This window comes from Dendrobates tinctorius, unplaced genomic scaffold (genome assembly GCF_039654945.1).
Source record: "Dendrobates tinctorius isolate UK_male_01 unplaced genomic scaffold, ASM3965494v1 ptg000019l, whole genome shotgun sequence".
Classification (NCBI taxonomy): Eukaryota; Metazoa; Chordata; class Amphibia; order Anura; family Dendrobatidae; genus Dendrobates; species Dendrobates tinctorius.
The window spans coordinates 28,411,902-28,417,901 of record NW_027361687.1 but is presented as its reverse complement, the minus strand read 5'-3'; positions in this window follow the sequence as shown (position 1 = coordinate 28,417,901).

Sequence of the window (6,000 nt, the reverse complement as noted above, 5' to 3'; positions counted from 1 at the left end):
CAACACGGTTTGGCTATCCAGCCTTCATCAGCTGCACAAGTGAAATGCCGCATACCATCCACTTATACTATTTCCAATCTAAAAAATAGGCTGGATTTCTAACCTGTTAATCTGATCCACCAATCACAAAGCATCTTTAATTTCACCAGAGCTGTTCAAAAGAAGCTGAGCTGTGATTGGTTGCTATGAGCAAGTTTTCCCACTTGACAACACCTCAGCAGACACTGACATGGTGGGAGAAATCTAGCATGCCCAGGGACATAAGCTTCCAGCCATTGTCTTCCCCCAGAAAGGAGCAGAGAGCACATGACAGAAATGAATCACCCCCTCCAGTGCCTATATACACATCACACATCCTCCATCCCGGTGGCTCTGGCTTTGACGGGATGATGTGGGATATTAGGGGTAGTAGTCTGGTAGCTCTGGCTGACGGGATGATGTGGGATATTATAGTGAATATGGCTATGCGGAGTGGGCGGGGCTCTACACTCAGCTTTATATATATGTAATCATTATAACTTGTTATAACTAACCGTAGTTAGTTACTATGCCCGGGCAACGCCGGGCTCTTCAGCTAGTATACATATATATTCACATATTAGCAAAGGCTAAGTTACATGAGTCTACTAGTTGCCAACTAGCTTAAAGACTTATTAAAACATTCTTAATTAAACCCAACTCCCCTGGACACAACCCACCACCCCACACTAGATGTTCCACTGCTCCTCACTGCCTGCATCCAGACCGATTACCTACCAAAATTCCTATAGCAAAGAGATGGCACTTAACCCCTTAGTGACCGAGCCAATTTTGACCTTAATGACCAGGCCAATTTTTACAATTCCAACACTTGTCACTTTGAGTTTATAGCTCTGGAACGCTTCAACGTATCCCAATGATTGAGACTTTTTTTTGTGACACATTGTACTTCATGTTAATGGTAAAATTTCTTCGATATAACTTGTGTTTATTTATGAAAAGAAACGGAAATTTTGGAAACAATTTTTTTTGTTAGGATGTTATAAGGGTTAAAAGTTGACCAGTGATTTCTCATTTTTCCAACAAAATTTACAAAAACATTTTTTAGGGACCACCTCACATTTGAAGTGACATTGGGGGGTCAATATGACAGAAAATACCCAAAAGTGACACCATTCTAAAAACTGCACCCCTCAAGGTGGATAAAATCACATTCAAGAAGTTTATTAACCCTTCAGGGCATCACAAGAACTAAAGCTATGTGGAAGGAAAAATTAACATTTAACTTTTTTCACAAAAAAATTAGTTTAGACCCATTTTTTATTTTCACAAAGGTATCAGGAAAAAATGGACCACAACATTTGTTGTGCGATTTCTCCTGAGTACACCGATACCCAGTATGTGGGAGAAAGCCACTGTTTGGGTGCATAGCAGGAATCAGAAGGGAGGTAACACTGTTTGACTTTTTGAACGCAAAATTGGCTGAAATCGATGGCGGGCACCATGTCACGTTTGGAAACCCCCTGACGTGCCTAAACATTGGAAACCTCCCAATTCTAAGGGGTACATCACACTAAGCGAGATCGCTAACGAGATCGCTGATGCGTCACCGATTTTGTGACGCGCCAGCGATCTCGCTGCATGTGGCATGCATCAGTGACCGGGTATCGCTGATCGTGCAGGAATGTCCTGGTGCGTCGTTTAGTGTAGCGGGACCCTAACTCCAACCCTAACAAAGCCCTATCCCCAACACATCCCTAACCCAAACACAACTCAAACACCAACACCACAACTGTAACCTCAACACAACCCTAACCCTAGCCCCAACGCTAACTGCAAAATTTTTTTTTTTAAATTGTATTATTTTTATCTAAGTGGGGTGACAAAGGGGGTTTGATTTACTATTTTTTTATTTTGATCACTGTGATAGGGCTCCAACGGCATTCAAGCTGGTGTCCGGCGGCGGCGCAAACTGGAAGTGCGCAATCCCCGCAAGTTGCCTCTGGATGACGCGCTTACAGGACATGTGACTTCTGAAGGTGGGTACCAGAAGACGCGGTGCATGCCAGCCGGCGTTCCCCACGTAGAGGGATAGTACGTAAGGGGCTGCTGGCGGGCAGAAGGTGGATACAAGATGGAGGCACACAGGAGCATCCTTCGCAGCCGCCACCACTGCAGAAGCAGCAGAAAAAGCGTGATAGAAGATGTGCATTTCAGCCCGGGAAAAGGACAAACTGGTAGTGCCATATCTGGACGACTTCCTAATTTTGGGGGACTCGTTATTCAGTGTCAAGAACAAGTCAGGATGGTCAGCAGCACCTTAGAGGAATTAGTATGGCGTTTAAATCTCAAAAGGTCCAGACTACAGCCATTAACATCAACAACAAGTCTTCCTGGTCCTAGTAATCGATTCAGGAAGACAAGAATGCCGCCTCACAGAAAAGGAAAGGTCATAAGCCTAATCTCATCTACAGTGGCAAATCAGAAATGTCCCTCAGGAAGGCGATGTCTCTGCTGGGTTCTCTGACCACCTGTATTCCAACAGTCAAATAGGCAAAGTTCAATACAAGGGATTTAAAGTGGTGCGACCTGGAAAACGAAGTAGTCTTGCGGGGACGGTTGGAAGGCTGGCTGACTCTTCCGAGGACAATGGTACACTCTTTTTGGTGGCTAGGAGTAAATTCAGCACCAAGGGGGGTACCCTGGGTAAACGACGTGTCCAGGGTGGTTACTACGGATGCCAGTCCCAGGGGGTGTGGAGCCCACCTAGATGACCATTGGGTACAAAGAACTTGGTCAAGAGAAGAGACGTTAGCCTCCTCAACAGCTGGGAGCTCCTAGCGGTGGAGCGGGCATTAATTGACCTGCTGCCTCTTCTGCGGGGTCACCGTTTTGCAGTAGCCTATGTAAACCACCAGGGGGGTACTCACTCTCGTCCACTAATGATGATTGCAAGACAGATATTTAGACAAGCATTTCCTCTTATTATCGGCCTTGCATATCAGAGGGAAAAAAATTGCAAGGCAGAGTTCCTAAGCCGCAGACAGCTAAGCCTGGGAGAGTGGTCTTCAAAGAAGACAGTATTTGATCGGACTGTGGACTTGTGGGGTCTCCCTTACATAGATCTTTTAGCCTTCAAGAAGAACTAGAAAGGTCCAGAAATTCTCCTCTCTAGGCATTTTCCCCGGTGTGTCTCATCCCGTCAGTCCTGAAAAAGATCAGTGAAAACGAGGCGACAGTTATCCTTATAGCACCCTTTTGGCCAAAGAGGCCATAGTTCTTTTAGCTAAGAGCAATGTCAATCTCGGATCCATGGGTTCTCCCAGAGCACCAGGGTCTTCTGTCCTAGGAGCCTTTTCTTCATCCTCAACTTGAGAGGTTGATTTTAGCAAAAAAGGCGTTTTCGGCTAGATTAGTTTCTACCCTGCTTGTAGTACAAAGCCAGTAACTACAAAAATCTATGGCTGGACCTGGAGGAAATTCTTATTCTCCTTGGGGACAGCTACGGAGGGAGAGATCCCCTTAACATCTATCCTGGAGTTCCTTCAGAAGGGTCTAGAACTCGGTCTTTCAGTCAGCACCCTTAAAGTTCAGGTTTCAGCCCCAGGGGTCCTTTACAATTATAACCTAGCAGGTAATACGTGGATCACTAGGTTTATCAAAGAATGTAGGAGAGCTAGATCAATCCCTTCCTGTAGGGCTCCTCCCTGGGACTTGAATCTAGTCTTAATGGCATTGACAGAAAGCCCCTTTGAGCCCTTGCATTCTGCCTCAGACAGGAAAGTCTCGCTAAAAACATCCCTGCTGATAGCCCTGTCATCAACCAGCAGAATAAGCTACATCTAGGCTTTGTCAGCAGATCAATACTCCATAAGTACAATATTCCATAAGTCGCAGGAGATTATTTTACCATCATTCTGTTCTAATCCTGGGAACCCTAAGGAAGAACAATTACATACCTTAGATGTTAGGAGATGTTTACTTCAATATTTAGCAGTCCCAGAACCATGGAGGAAGCAAAGGTTCCTTTTTATTTCATTCCAAGGGTCTAGAAAAGGTCTTAAGGTGTCCAAGAGGACCTTAGCAAGATGGGTCATAGAAGCTATTAAGTTAGCTTTTGTCAGTGCAGGTAGGGCCATACCAGAAGGTCTGAAGGCCCATTCCACAAGAGCCGTGGCGGCACCCTGGGCAGAGAAGGCAGATGTCTCCATGAACCAGATTTGTAAGGCGGCCACATGGTCCTCTCCTTCCACCTTCTATAGCCACTAGAGCCTCCTTTGACCTCATGTTTGGGAGAAGGGTTCTACAGGCTGTGGTCCCTCCCTAATTTATGAGTAATTCTCTTTAATTCTCTTGTGGTGTCGTCATGGGTGACTGAAGAACACGTATATTATTTACTGGTAATGTGTTTTTTCGTAACCCATGACGGCACCCTTATATTCCCTCCCCGTTTAATCACTTTCTGATCGGTGGTTCCTTGTTCCTTTTATTACACCCATTCTTTGGTGTTGGTTGTAGTTAAAAACGAATAGGGATATAAATGTATATATTTAGCTGTGTACACTTACCTGGAAGCTCCTTTCGTGCTCTGTAAACCAACTGATGCAGAGAGAGGAGCTTCCCTTTTTCTCTTGAAGGTTTCCTGTCCTTGAAGAGCAGATACCCTGTCTCGTGGTACAGTCATGGTTTACGAAAAAACACATTACCGCTAAGTAATATATGTGTTTCGGGAATGTCCCAATACACTGGAAAACCACTAAATCAGTGACGTTATCTCCTGAAGAGACGATACTTTTTTTTAATTTTATCGGGTTTGATAGACCTTTGTGTTTTGCATATGATTTGGAAGTAAATCGTGCAGTCAGCATTAGTCATTATTAGATTTGCGGTATGTTTTTAGGTTTGATTGATTGGGTTATTTATGTTAACTTAGCCTTTGCTGATATGTGTATATATGTAAATGTATATGAGAAAGATAAGTAAAAGAAAAAAGTGGAGCCAAAGGGTCAGATTAATATGTTAGAAATTACACCTATTTTTTAGACCACAAAAAGTATAAGTGGTTGGTATGTAGTATTTCAGTTGTACACCTGATGAAGGCTGGATAGCCGAAACGTGCTGTATTTTTATCTACTATTTTTAACGGAATAAACCACATGCATTGCTGGAGTTAAACACTCCACTGTTTTAGCTACGATTTCTTGGAATTTTTTCATATTTAAATCAATGGAATCCTCATCATGCAGTGGAAGTGCCTATATCTTGGTTTTTCTCTATGCTTCTTGTAAGCAACAAGGGTGTGATCAGATAATAACCTATGAATATGTCAAATAAATTGAATTAAAATGTTGGTGTTTATATCCCTGGTATCAAAATTTAAGGTAAATATAAAAGTACCATATATGCAGAAAACAGACCAAAAGGAGACAATTGACTGATGATGATCATAATAGCATAAGACGCCAGTGTAAAAAAATAGATGCCGCATGTATAGAAAAATCATAGACATACATATATAGGACTACACAGCCAATCATTGGTCATAGTGAGTTCCCGCCTCACTCAGTGATTGACTCAACTCGCATTTCTGTCCATTAGGGTGTGTTCTGCCTTCTTCCATGTATGACGCTGTGTGGATTCCAGCATACGGCTAAACCCTTCATCCAAGCCCAGTAAAAAGACTATGGGTGCTTAAGTCTATATTTATTGAGATGATGTGAACAACAATGGTAGATGATAACGGATGATATAGTGGATGAGATTGGTGAACACAAGGATGGATGATATCGGGTAAAAACTACAAATAAATAGACAGTACAGTATATCAGTACTGGCAGATAACAACAACAACAGCAGTAATACAGGGTGCTATTACATCAGTAAAGGCAATGATACAGAAGTATTAAAGAGGTTGCACAATACAACACATATATCTAAGCAAACTTAGGCTGCAGCATTGCACTACCTTGAGCAGAAATGCATCTAACTACATGTAGTGCAAGAACATTATAACGAGCTAGA